General features: G+C 39.6%; 1 protein-coding gene across 1 annotated transcript in view; it reads left to right on the forward strand.

Annotated features, from left to right (window-relative positions):
• TSKS (testis specific serine kinase substrate) overlaps positions 1-15276 on the forward strand; it is a 398477-nt gene that overhangs the window by 113779 nt on the left and 269422 nt on the right. The window lies entirely within an intron of this gene.

Genomic DNA, 15276 nt, shown 5'->3' on the forward strand with positions numbered 1-15276 from the left:
ATTTTTGTCTATAGTTATGAATTATATTATGTAGGTGTAACTGAAAAGAGCTTTATGTTTAAGGGCGGTCTTATTGTGAGAATCTGGAAAAGTGCTACATGGCCCCAAGTTTGCCTTCCACATGGACATTCCAGAGATTTGTAAATAACTTTTAATTTTAGCCAGCCATTTCAGCAGTACCTGCAAAATGCATGATGCACGCTAAGTGCATTGTCATTGATCCACTGTACGGTGGACGGACTCTAGCCAATCAGACACTTACATTTTCGATCAGGGAGGTAAATCTAAACCTGGGCGGAGTTTGCGGAGTTGCACTACGCAGAACTCCACGAAGTGGTGCAAAAGAAACTCCGTTGCACTACGCGGAGCTCTGCAAACGGCAGAGTATGATAAAAAAATGTTGTTTGCGGTGATTGCAAGGTGTTGGATGCTCGTCCACACTGTGCAATCATCGCGAATGGCACCATGCACAGCGCAAGCAATCCCGGCTTTCCTTTTCTGCCACCCAAGTAGATTTTTACTTGAGCAAAAGCTTTCTCAATGCGAACGGGCTGTTTCTCAATGCGAGCATACGTGACCAGTCGCAATGAGAAACCTGCCCCCTCCCGCGTTGAGAAATCTCGCTTGGAGGTTGATTTTCCACACTCGCGCTCAAACAAGGAAAAATCTCTCTGGGAGGTTGATTTTCCTCGCTCGGGTCGCCAACTTGGCGTTGGTGAACGTGAGTGAGGTAAAAAAAACTCCGCTCCGCTACACGGGCGGGGTTTTTGGGAACTCTGCAAGCTCTGCATAACGAGGAGTACAGAAAACTATGCAAACTCTGCGAGTGAAGCAGAGTTCACCGCCCAGGGTTAGGTAAATCTAATTAATTCTGTGGCATTGCTGGTTAGTGAGATATGATTGTATTTACATCACTAGTGTATATCTTTTTTATGTTGAAGCACTGCTGAGTGAATCCTTTTTTGATCAGGTAAAATTATGAACTTATTACATATTTCCTTTATTTCCTAAACATCTTTTTTTCCACTTCTTTAATCCCAGGGGTAGTCCAACCTTTGAAAAATGCTGCGTCGTATTTTTGTCTATAGTTAGGATCAATATTTAGAAGGTCAAACTGAAAAGGGTGTTTTGTTTGCGAGTGGAATTTAGAAGAGTGCTACATGGCATGACTACCAGCAATTCGAAATTGTCAAAAACGAGTGCAGCATTTTTATTGGTGGTTCTTCCGCTTAAGGTGTCCTGGCCTCACATTTCTACTTTTCAGAGAAGATACAGCCCTCCTTGTAGACGCCTCTTTGTTACAGCTAGGAGCACATGAGGTAGACAATCTGAGTAAGTGATATGCAGCGCACATGGCAAAGCTTCCTTCAACTCTTGGTTCCAGGTTTCTCAAACTGCCCGTACAACACTACCATATGTTAAAAACTGTCCTGGATGAATCCCGACTCCCTCTCCCATCTCCGGAAAGGCATGTAGCACATATGCCTTCTATGAGTCACCCACCTGTTTTAGGCCAGCTCTCACACATCAACTCCTATCCATGTGGAATACTCTATTATGGAACCTATATTGTATTGTAATTGCATTTAAATAGCAATTATAACCCCTGACGAGGCGTTGTAATGCTTTTTCAGCAAGTAGCACTCTACCCCTGAACCCATAAAGGATTAGTGGTGAATTAGTATAGTGAAATATGAAATTAATTTGAGCAGTAGACATTTTAGTCTGTTATTTGGATTGAGAAGGACAGTGGAGGGATAGAAGAGGGAAAAGGTTTGCATTTATATAGGGCTTGCTTCCCCAGATAAGGAGTTTAAGAGCTTTTTGGCCAGTAGCACGCTACTCCGGAACCAAAATAAATACCACAGAGGGATTTCTGATGTAGGTGGCGCCTGTATTCCAGTTGTTCCAGAAATGTTGTTCCATTTTTGTAAATGCCGGTAGTGGGTAATTTCCCACCCCACCCAGCTTCTGCTACTGTCAGTGACTATATCCCCAACTACAGTTGTGCCGCAATGTAATGATAATTCAAAGTTAGATGCTGCCAAGCCCCATTCAGTCAGTGACTGCTGCGCCTTCCCCTTTGCTTCCCAACATTTGCCTTTGCTCCTTATCAGACCCATTAACAACAATTAGAGTTCCCTCAAAAGCGCTTGTGGGATACTCGTTCATAGACAGTACGCGGGGTAACATGATAATATTTTTTGAGAGATTCACCTTAACAATAATTGATGGCAGTAATGCGCCGTAGCGTCGGATGACCATATAGGGGAACCAGGCAGTGCAAAACGGGCTGGTATGACAGGTTAGTGTGTGTGTTGTTTTTTTTTTGCTGTTTTATGGTCTACTCAGCCTGTTTAACTGTTGCTTTCTCTGATATTAGAACAAATATTGCCTGCAGCAATCTCAAATCCATGCAGTAATCCATACATTGCGAAGCACTTATACAGTATGACTTTACAAGTTTAAAGCTTCCCAAAGTTGCAAAAATGGGCCACTTTTTTAGCTATTTAATTGACTAATGGGGAACACTTTTATTTTGGTGCCCAGGCCTGTTTGATGGCCCATTCTGACCCTGCTGTGACCCTAAAATGTCACAGATTTTTTCAGGGCTGCCAGTGCCCATCCTAGGTTTTCCTCTAGCAAGCCATTTGCAGTATGATATATTTGCATCTCCAAATATTATAAAACTTATGATTGGTGAGATGAGGGGCGCTTTAGCCCGGTGGTAGTGAGAGAATCGAGGAGGCGGTCATGGTGTTTGGGGACACCAAAAATGATGTTGCACGGTTCTCCACCAGTGCTAAAGCCGGCCCTGTATTTAAATGTGCCCGGGGTCCATCTTAATTGATCATACCTTTTTGACAGTGACACCAATGTCGATGTTGAATCACCTGTATTTTGAGGGGAAAAAATACAGTAATTCCTGCAGCTGACCTTCAATCTTGAAAAAATGCTCAGCTCATCCCCCATTGCCATCCTTCTAACTAAATCCAAATGGGGACTCGAAGATACAATAGGACACATCATAAATTCATAATATAATCAGATACTATACTATACCCCTGCAAGGACAACTCCCCTGTAATCAGCCCATTGAAGTATTTAACAGTCCGAGGGTTCCATTGCCGGTCACACAAAGGTGGTGAGAGTGGGCATCCTATCAACTGCCCTTCCTCACCCATCACTCTGTGAAATGACCTCCCCAGATCGGACCATTGTAGTTACCCCAGTGTACAATAGTCCATCCCATAAATTCTAGGTGAACTTCATATGCTCCAGTACCTGATACAAGTAATCCCAACTTAGAATATCAACTGTTGTAACTTGATCAGTGCCTGGGGAGGATCCCATCAGTGCAGCAGCCTCCTCAAGTTAGGTGATGTACTCCTCCTTGGTACAAATCAGTTTTGAGTGAGATATACAAGCTTAGTGCTTTTCAAAAAGATCCTATTTGCTAATTCCTTCATCAAGATTTTTTAATCTAGGTTTGCCATAGAGAATGGTGTATATGAGGTCTTATCTAAACTGCCATGATCAGACATTGGTATTTCTATCAGAATTGCTTCACATGTGAGTGGATGGGGTCTACTTAGTGTGTGAGCTGAGATAGTCTTCTAGTCCCCATGGGTGAGTATTTATTCATATATTTATATACAATTCAGCCAGAAAATCATCTGAAACTGGAGTATTATTTGTGGCTATCAACCAAATAGCATATTTGATCTCAATCTAAGTTTTCTGTGCCTCCATCAAAGATCTCTGTTCCTTGAGCAACATCGTAGAATATGTGTTTTGAGTAAAAAAAAAAGAAAAATGTGCAATGGAACACCTAGCAAAGGACTGCACCTTATATTGCTTGGCTGGTCCAGCTATTTACTTTACATTATGGGTCATAAACTTTCCTTGAGATCTTGATGCCACCTTACACCAAAATATACTCATAGCCACTAATAACAGTTGCCTCCAATATCAGTGTGGACTTACTACCCATTTTGCCTCCATAGTTTTAAACAGGACTCCCAAAATAGAACAAACCTCAGAACACAGAGAACTGCCCTCATCCCTAGGGCAGAATAGAAAGATCAGCCCACACACTGACAAGATGTATAAGTCATTTATTGTTCTCCTTCAAGGTACCGTTTGTCTGAGAAGTATATGGGAAATGCAAGGGAAGAAAACATTAACAAGGGTGTGGGGCTCTCACTGCAAAAGTGGCTAATGGTTTTAGTGTCCATCTTCAATTCTTAGACGGGCACTTACAAAGATATAATAGAAAGCCTGCTATACCGGAATCGGCCATCTAAGTCACCTTATTTGAGCTCAGCCACAATAAAAAAGAGCCTGTTCATACATTACATTGTTGGAAGTCATTGGTTGACCATTGGGCCCAACTGGAGTGGAGGGGGACTTCGAGAATGCCTGTAAAATAACCGAATATGTGTATTTGTAACGCACATGTTCACCCCTAACTGGGTATGTTCGGGCTAAATAGGAGATGAATCACCCCTTGTTGTTGATCTACAATCACCAGAGCTCTAACCATGGTAGAGTTTCCAGTTTCATTAAACGCTTCTAAAGCCACCACTACAGCTATCCTGTCTGCCATTCTCTGCAGAGGTGTAGCTCTAATAGATCTATGAGTTTTTCTCCTTGGTCTGACCTAGGCTTTGGCCCACCAGGTTGAGGCCACCTCTGTGTGTCCACAGAGTTCCTTAGTGTCGTAGACGGGTACAGTGCCACTGTTACATCAGTAAAAAAGGGGAAACTGACATTCTTTCATTGCCTTAAAGTTTGTTTTTTTAATTCTCCCCAAATAATTATTTGTTGTTGCACTACTAAGGTAGACAGTGTTAGTATTTGTGCTTCCTCAATCAAGTATTTATCAGTCTGTCTAACCCACTGGAGGATGATGTGTCTGTCACAGTAGTTTAGGAATTGGGCAAATATAAAACCAGGGGGTCGATTATAATGTCTGTCGGAAAGCCTCCAACCTTAGGTCGGAGGCTTTCCGACTGACACGGTCGGTTTCAATTCCAACCGGCTGATTACAATACAGCCGGTCAAAATTGAAACCAGCCCTTCATTCTGGTTGAATCCCAACGGTCTCAAGGAGCCCGTCAGTCAGTCGGCCCGTAATCCATATGGACGGCGTTTTATGCCATCCGGATTAGAAAGCACAGTTTCCGACAGGCTTTCCATGCTGGGCTTCCCGATATGGAAAGCCTGTCGTTAAGCATGTATGGGGGCCCCTAGCAGGGCCCCCTTCTGATTGTGGCCTCTGGTTGGAGGCCAAGGGGATACGATCCCTCAACCTTGTGGCAGGCACCTTGAGGGGCCGGCCACGGGTTGCAGGGATTAACATAATCCACCATTTCCCCATGGGAACTTGTGTCACAACCGTAAACCGTTTACCACCACAGGGGCAGCCCTAACCACCTGAACCAGGGGCTATATTGATTTCTGCAAACAAGGTTCAAATGTATACAACAAACATTAACAATTCATAACAGTAAAGGAATTCATTCGGCCCATGAACGAAAAGTGAAAGGATGTACCTGTGATTATAGAAAAATACAAAATTTATTGAAATTTAAAAACATGTAAAGCTCAGATTTGTTGTCGGTGTAACAAAAACATTAGGAAAACATATAGAAAACCAAACAAGTGGCAAACACACAGAGGTTACATAAACAAAAGAGTTCTAAAAAACCATATAGAAACTCCTGTACACAGAACAATGTGTCCTCCTTAATTAGTGGCCACAGTAGCGTCGACGGCGTTTCGACCGTTGTCATGAATACATGGTCATCCTCAGGACAAAATGTTAACTGAGCTTTAGAAAATCCAATCTATAATACACAAAACACTTGATTCACACAAGGGCCAAATATGAAAAACTAACAAACTCATTTAAGGAAGAATAAATCGTGCTCCAAAGGGTAGCAAACAATTAAAAAACTAACCCATTATAAAAGTGACAATTATCCAGAGAATCCGAAATTAGTGTCACCCAAAGAAAAAGAGTAAAGATAACTACGCCACCAAAAGAACGAAAGGACTACTCACTGCAGCGTTTGTAAAATTGCTGTGAGTCAGAGCCACAAAGTGCTAGCAGCATCAATATTCTGAAATGTAAAACCGGGCTCAAATTACTGTCCTAAAATTAATGTCTCCACATCACGAAAAATTATTAGTACTAAAGCTACTTACAAAAATAGCCAAAAGCTATAGTCAATGTTTCAAAATTCAAACGTTTGTCCGAGTAGATCACAGGAACTAATCCTCACTCAGTCCGAAAATGGTGACCACAATTCAATCAATGTAGTGGCCCCGAACTAAGACAAAAGAAAAAGAAATGAAAAAGAAATTAAAACCGCGCTAGGTTCGGGTTCTCAGCAACCATGTCCAGGATTTGCACCGACATGGTATGAAACGGCAAGGGTTTTAACAGGGCATACCAGTTGGAGTTAGCGTTCAGGCTCGGCAAGTAAATTCAGCAATGTCCGACTCCTGAACGAGGCACAAAGCATTAATTATATGCTAGTGCGCGTGCGCATGTAACAATTCAAAGCGTGACGGGGACTACATTAGAACCCTCGCTAACGAGGCGCCATCTTGACATACTTCAAGTGTAATCTAATGGTTACAGAAAAAATATGGAAAACACCCGAAAAGTGAAGAGAAACCACAACTACGTTATTTAATACACAACATATGAATAAAATAAATTAAAATCCTTATTAACAATAATTTGCCGAAAATTTGCAAATCACGAAATAACATTGCGGGGACAGATTAATAATGGTCACTGAAACACAATTTCAAAAATAAGCTTTAGGTACTAACAGTGCAGTCACAGAAAAAAGTACCGTTAGCAAGGTAATACAGACATATACTTGAAGTACTGAGCAGTCACAGAGTGAGGCGCCATATCAGGTTATTGCAATTAACCAAAGCATACCAAGGAGGCTATTACCCATTACAAGAAAATACTCAATTTTCATATATGCATATTAGAACAGGACCATAAAAGACATCGGACATACAGATCATATGTCAATTCAGATGCATTGCATTCCCAAAATTGAGATATAAACAATAATATTAACGCATGCTGAATAAAAAACAATTTAGCATATAACGCATATTTTTTATATACATTAGAACAAACAATGCATTATTATTGACAATATGGACCATGTTCTTAACCAAATGTCAAAGAGTGGCATTCCTCCATCGTATTGAGTCCCTGGTTAATGCTATTGCAGCGAAGAATCCAGCGACATTCAGTTTTATTCAAGATATGTGTAATACTACCACCTCGAGGGGGTATGCGTATCACCTCAATCACTTGCCATTTCAAATCAGATGGAGCATGATTCATTTCCAAGAAATGGGAAACAAGAGGGGCATTCTCTGTTTTGCATCTTATACGGCTTTTGTGTTGGCCCAGACGGATCTTAATTTTCTGCGTAGTCTGTCCAATATAAATCAGATCACAAGGACACCAAATTGCATATATGACATTCTGTGTATTGCAATTGGAGTACTCTCTTAGGTCATAACAGATGTTTGCATGAATGAATTGTTTTGTGTTGAGACAGGAGTCACACATGAGGCAGCCGCCACATTGATAGTGACCCACAATCTTATCAAGCCCCCACATAGAAGTCAAAGTTGGTATTTCAATGCGTGGTAAAGCTGCTCTTACCAAATGATCCTTTAAATTTTTACCCCTTTTAAAGGAAAATAAAGGTTGATCATTAGTAATGCCAGTTGCGACAACAAGAGGCCAATGTTTTCTTATGATGGCCGAGATCTGATTGCTTTGGGTCCCAAATGTCGTGACACAAGGGATTCTGGTTATAGGTTTTTTATTTTTAGGACACAGTAAATGCTCACGATGGTTATACCATGCCCTCTTCATGGAACGCTTTATTAATTTACGTGGATAGCCACGTTGACTCAGTTTCTCTGCCAATTTCCCAGCTTCTTTGAAATAATCATCCCTGAAGTAACAATTACTGCGTATACGCAAAAATTGCCCAAAGGGCAAACCATCTCTAAGACTCCTCGGATGATTACTGGAGTACTGAAGTAATGTATTACGAGCAGTTGGTTTCGTGAATAATTTGGTTACCAAATCACCGCATAGGGAAAAATGGTCAAATCCAAGAAAGCAATATCACTGTTACTTGATTGAGAGGTAAATTTCAAATCGGGTGAACAAGAGTTCAACCAAATCAAAAACTCAGTCAAAGTCACAGCAGTCCCAGTCCAAATAAAGAAAATATCATCAATATAACGTCGCCAATGGCGAACACTGGAAAAGAAAGGATTTTTTGTGGAGTCATAAATAAAGTTTTGTTCAAAATCATCAACAAATAAAATAGCAAAATTAGGGGCATAAGAAGCCCCCATAGATGTACCTTTAATCTGTAAATAAAAATGTCCGTCAAATTCAAAATAATTTTTTGTCAAAGAAATAGTCAGTAAATCGACAATAAAATCAGTGGGAACCGCTGTGGGAGCTGGGCGGGTATCCAAAATCTTTTTTATGACTACAATCCCCTGTTGTTGAGGGATATTTGTGTATAAGGATTCTAAATCCAAACACACCAATAATTCAGAATCAGGACAAAAGGTCATTTGTTCCAATTGCCCGATAATGTCACCGCTATCTCGAACATAGCTCCTAGTTGTAACTGCAAATTCCTTAATAAACAAATCAATGTATTTGCACAAGGGTTCTAAGACCGACCCACAGCCAGAGACTATGGGCCGGCCAGGTGGATTTAAAGAATCCTTGTGCACCTTCGGGAGGGTATACAAAACAGGTACCCTAGGGCTCTTGGAATTCAAAAAAGCAAATTCTTTGTTACTTAGAAACCCAGCCTGTTTAGCTGCAGTAGTAACAGAGTGTATAGTCATCTGAATCTCACTTAATGGATTGGAGCGCAAAATTTGATAATGATCAGCGTTGTTTAGCTGTCGCTTGATCTCAAGTTTATATTTGTCAATGGATTGAACCACAATCCCCCCACCTTTATCCGCACTTTTGATAATCAGATCTTGGTTTTGTTTTAAGGTATTTAATGCCTTTCGTTCAGTTAAGGAGATGTTATACGGTATATATTCAAAATCTTTATTCAACTCAACCACTTCCTTGAGAACCATCGATTCAAAAGCAAGCAACTCCACGGGCATTTTGCTAGACGGTGGATTAAAAGTCGAGGGGGGGCGCAATCCAGACGGATTATAAGAATCCGTACTCGTGTTACCCAAGAAAAAAGCCTTGAGTCGTAGTTTTCTAAAGAATTGTAATAATTCCAATTGAATTTCAAAGAGAGAAGACTTTACAGTGGGTACAAAACTCAACCCTTTACTAAGAAGGGAAATTTCATCATGTGACAACAGATGGTTTGATAAATTAAAAATGGGAATTGCTTCACCATTCGAAGTATTCAATTCGTTAGGTGGAATATCGTTCGTAATCCCAAAAGATGAAAAATTGGTCATTGCGGAGGACCCCACTGGTAAAATCTCCGGCGGGTCTGTCTCTCTCCCGACTGGAAATTCCCTCGCTGTTGATAATGGGGTGGTCTGGATCTCGTGCGACCCCTCCCGCCTCTCCCTCGTTGTTCTAAAAAAGACGGATTGTAGCCAGCGGTCGAAGTTCCAGGGCGGGGATTCGTATTGGAATCAGATTCATCAGCAGAACTTGCGGAAGATTCAGAAAAAGTTATAGCGTTATTATTTTTTAAACGGCCCCAGGTGGAATAATTGTCATTTTGTTGGGCCTGGGGATGGGTGTAGAACTCATCTTGTAAATAAGGGTGAGCTTTAAGTTGGTTAAAATTTGCAATATCTTTTTGAATTTTGTTAGTCTTTTTATTTCTCTCAAATTTTTCAAATTCAACAATGGTTTTATGAACTTTTTCTAATGCTGTTTTAGCATCATTAAGTACGTCACCCTCATTAATCCGCCTTTCCAAATCAGCAATAATCTCCAATTCTTTTTTACTGTGTTCTAAGGCAGTATCAATACCGTGAACTTGCCAGTGGCGTGAACAAGTCACTCCAATATGGCTGAAACCTTTTCTAAATTTAGTATCATTGGTAAAAATCACAGGGACATTCCGTACTTGTAAGCCCACTCGTATGACATCCTTTATTAAATATTCAGTCATCATAAGAGCATGTAAGTTGGTCCGTACATGTTACTTACGACATTGTTCTAATTCGTCAAGTAAGGCCTGTGCTTCATTGACAACAGGCTGGGCCATTGAAGGTCCCAATAGCGAAGGACCATTTTTTATCCTGGCAATATACTCCTCTGTATACAGGGGAGCCTCGGGGTTAGCCATATAGAATTTATGGGCAAACCACAAGTTCGAGACTAAAGAGCCCTCACAGTTAAGCAACTGTGCTTGAAATATTTACCACCACAGGGGCAGCCCTAACCACCTGAACCAGGGGCTATATTGATTTCTGCAAAAAAGGTTCAAATGTATACAACAAACATTAACAATTCATAACAGTAAAGGAATTCATTCTGCCCATGAACGAAAAGTGAAAGGATGTACCTGTGATTATAGAAAAATACAAAATTTATTGAAATTTAAAAACATGTAAAGCTCAGATTTGTTGTCGGTGTAACAAAAACATTAGGAAAACATATAGAAAACCAAACAAGTGGCAAACACACAGAGGTTACATAAACAAAAGCATTCTAAAAAACCATATAGAAACTCCTGTACACAGAACAATGTGTCCTCCTTAATTAGTGGCCACAGTAGCGTCGACGGCGTTTCGACCGTTGTTATGAATACATGGTCATCCTCAGGACAAAATGTTAACTGAGCTTTAGAAAATCCAATCTATAATACACAAAACACTTTATTCACACAAGGGCCAAATATGAAAAACTAACAAACTCATTTAAGGAAGAATAAATCGTGCTCCAAAGGGTAGCAAACAATTAAAAAACTAACCCATTATAAAAGTGACAATTATCCAGAGAATCCGAAATTAGTATCACCCAAAGAAAAAGAGTAAAGATAACTACGCCACCAAAAGAACGAAAGGACTACTCACTGCAGCGTTTGTAAAATTGCTGTGAGTCAGAGCCACAAAGTGCTAGCAGCATCAATATTCTGAAATGTAAAACCGGGCTCAAATTACTGTCCTAAAATTAATGTCTCCACATCACGAAAAATTATTAGTACTAAAGCTACTTACAAAAATAGCCAAAAGCTACCCTTTGGAGCACGATTTATTCTTCCTTAAATGAGTTTGTTAGTTTTTCATATTTGGACCTTGTGTGAATAAAGTGTTTTGTGTATTATAGATTGGATTTTCTAAAGCTCAGTTAACATTTTGTCCTGAGGATGACCATGTATTCATGACAACGGTCGAAACGCCGTCGACGCTACTGTGGCCACTAATTAAGGAGGACACATTGTTCTGTGTACAGGAGTTTCTATATGGTTTTTTAGAACTCTTTTGTTTATGTAACCTCTGTGTGTTTGCCACTTGTTTGGTTTTCTATATGTTTTCCTAATGTTTTTGTTACACCGACAACAAATCTGAGCTTTACATGTTTTTAAATTTCAATAAATTTTGTATTTTTCTATAATCACAGGTACATCCTTTCACTTTTCGTTCATGGGCCGAATGAATTCCTTTACTGTTATGAATTGTTAATGTTTGTTGTATACATTACAACCGTAAACCGGCCATAACATAAGCTCCCATAGGGAAATGTGAGTATGCGACCGTACCATGTGCAGTCACATTGTAATTAGGTGTCCGGGACCGCCAAATCGGAGGTCGTCGGTCACGATTCCGCGACAGTGCCGGCCGGAGGCAACTCCGACTGGCATCATAATGAGGCTGTGGGTGGTCTCATAGTCAATGACCGTGACTGGGGCCCAGATTGCCCTTTTGATGGAAAAAAAAAGCATTGTCAATACCTTTGCCACCACTGTTCTACTCAGGCAGTCCTGCAGGAATAGCTAAACATTCAGGCCTTTGGCTCAAAGTGGTAGCCCAACAATTTAGATGTTACGTCTTCTGGTCCTGCTTTCGGTGTCTTCAGATCTCTACTTTAGGAATTAACTCTTTCTTTCTGATCTGCAAATTGCTTCAAGTTCCACAACATATGGCCTATTCTTGATAGCTATGATTCTGCCTCAAATACTTTGGCTGATTTTTGCTTCTAGTCTGCACACAGTAAATGTATGTCTTTCGCTATTGTACCTGTTTTCTTTTCCAAACTATGGGGCTCACTATGATGGCGGAAGGGCCACCACGCTCCTTCCGCCATCACCCAGGAAATTCCCACCACCAAATTAGGATGGCGGTGGGAATCCCAATGTGTCTGCGGCTGACGGAAAGCCCGTCCGCCACGGTTCTGGAAGGCGGTTTTCCACCTGCTTTGCGGAACCAGGACACAGGGCAGTATTGAGGTTGTGCCTTGCAGTCACCGCCATAGGGATTACTGAATCTCTTTCCGCCTGTCTTTTTGCAGTGGTCAACCCTGCTGCAAAAATACAACCAGAGGCTGGATTCGGGGGCCCGTTGTGGGCCCCCTCTGTGTGTGGGGGGGGGGTGCACTGGGTGGTACCCATGGTGCCCTACAGCATTTCCATGCACCAAGTGGCAGGGACTGCGTGTGTATGGTGCTGCAGCAAGCAGCACCTTCCGCAATGTTAAAAGCCCAGGATGCCCCGGATGGGCCTGCCAGTATAGCGGGCACATCCTAATATGTGTGGTGGGACCGCCACACATCTGGCAGGCGGTCCCAGCACCGCAATGATGGCGGGCAGACTGATGTCCGCCCGCCATCGTAATGAGCCCCCAAGAGTGTCCTCTTTAGCTAGTCAAATGAAGTTCCTTCAGTAAGAAGAGCCTGCAATCATAGGACCATCAATGCTGTCTTTCACAGGTGTGCCCCAGCTCCCAGCCACCTGTTATGGCCACTGTGAATGTGCAGCACTCACAGAGTTGCCAGTGTTTCACTTATTTCTGAGATATTTAGTCAAAATATTCAATAAAAAATATTGTAATTCAAAAACATTGTGTCAAGAATAGCGGGATGTCAAAAATATCGTTGACAGGAATATCGAGAATAAAATAATCATTTAAAGTGGTGTGTTTAAGATCGTAAAAAAATATTGTTAAGGAAAATTATTGTATATAATATTGCTTTTATGTGTTTTTTATATGTAATTGTGGTGTGTTTGATTTTAGTCGTTTGGAATTTTTTTGTTTAGTGTGTTTTGTATATAATATTTATGTAAAATTTTGAAAAATTGTATTTCATTAAAGTAATGTGTATAATTAATATTTATGTTACTATGTTATAGGAGCGGGATTTGGGGTTATTAGGTGATGAGGGTGGGGAGATTTGTGAATCTTATTTTGATATGCTACATCTTTATAAATATGCAATTAAAAAAAAAAATCATTTACAAATGTTTTTTATTTATTAATGCAAGTAAATAATTAAACAAATTATTAAACATGTTAATTTTGGGACAATTTGCTACATCAATAAAAAATACATGTAATACATATTTGGGTGTTTTCAATCTCAATTTTATTACAGCGATTATGGTTAATTTTAGAAATATTTCAAGATCATTTTGAAATCAAACTTTTTTATTGTTTACTATCATTATTTATATAATTTTCATGACTTTCAATAGATTAAAAAGAAAATTGACAACATTGTATTTAAAAAAAATTGGTTTCATTTTAGAAAAGTGGATTCATTTGTATTAAGTTGTGTATAAAACAATTGTTATATATTAAATGTTAATATCATACATTTATAATTAGAATTTTTATGGTAAATTATTTTAATGAAAGTATAAAATATGTCTGAAAGTTAATGTATAGAAATTGATAGTCAAATATATTTTATATGTATGATTTGCAAATAAATAACTGTTTTTATTATTAATAAAACGTTTAACATTTTTTTATTTCTTATAAAATAGGTAATTGAAAATATAATTTATATTTAATTTGTTTTCATTTTTTTACTGGATATAGTTTTTCATTGTTAAATTCTAAGCTTTTATTTTTATATAATAAAATATTTTAATATTTTGTTTTGTGCTAGTGCAATTATTTTTTTATTTGCACATTGGTGGTGTCTCCATATGCTTTGATTAAAATAATAGTAACATTCTTGTTTGGTTGTGTGTGGGTAAAGTCTTGAAATGGTTTGAATCATGGCTTGTTCAAAATCTATTATTATTTATGGGCAGCAGTTGTTTGTTTTAATTTAAGTGTGGTTTAGAAGTTCATAGTAAGTGCTACTTAGGGCATTTATGAATGGCATTTTATTTTATTTTAAGGTTTTATAGAGCGTGAACCAGACCCGTGAGGGTATCAGAGCGCTTTACAGGATTGAAGGGTGGTATACAAAGGGCATAGGAGGGGAGGATATCAAAGGGATACAAAGGGTAATGTACATTGTGCAGGCAAAACAGGCAGTCTCAAGATCCGGATAAATTTGGGATAAAAACAGGTAGAGTCATTATACAAGAAAATAGGTAGTCTCAGCTCCAGGGTGGGAAGCCCAGAAGGGCCAGGGGTAACATCCGGGAAAGTCAAGGATAATACTGTAATGGAGGGTGGTACAAGGTCGTAGAGGAGATTGTAATGCGATCATTAGGCGAGGATTTTGCCCATAAGGATTATTTTGTTTTTGTGTTTCAATAATCAACATGTGTGACGTGTATCTGAGTGAATGGTTTGGGGCACATTTTGAAAGTTTCGTCCATTATCCATGTTTGACACTGGCTTAGGTATAGTAAGTTATCTGCTGTAGAAAATATTAGGATTCGTTTCTCATTCTTCAGGTTATCATGTAAGAGGAAGGGTTCCTCATTATGTGTGTTTGGAAAGTATTTAGGTATTTGGATATCTTGGTATATACGAGGGGCAGAAGGGTAGTACCTGGTGGCTTTTTTAGTTTTTGCAGTTAAGTGCTTTAAAGTGGATATAGTTGATAGCTGACCTGTGATGTGTTTGGGGACTTTAGTGGGTATTTATCTTGTAATATTTAGTGGGCTCTGGAAAGTAATGCTTGTCTCTCATATAGCTTGCAACATGTGCCTTATTTGTATTTCTGTGACATTTGGGGGTTATTGTGTTCCCTTACATTGGTTACAATGTCATCTTTTTTTAGTGGCCCTCCCATAGCAAGCATTAGAGTAGTATTTAGTACACTTCCATTTGATAGTTTCCGTGCATGTG

Source organism: Lissotriton helveticus, chromosome 7 (genome assembly GCF_964261635.1).
Source record: "Lissotriton helveticus chromosome 7, aLisHel1.1, whole genome shotgun sequence".
NCBI lineage: Eukaryota > Metazoa > Chordata > Amphibia > Caudata > Salamandridae > Lissotriton > Lissotriton helveticus.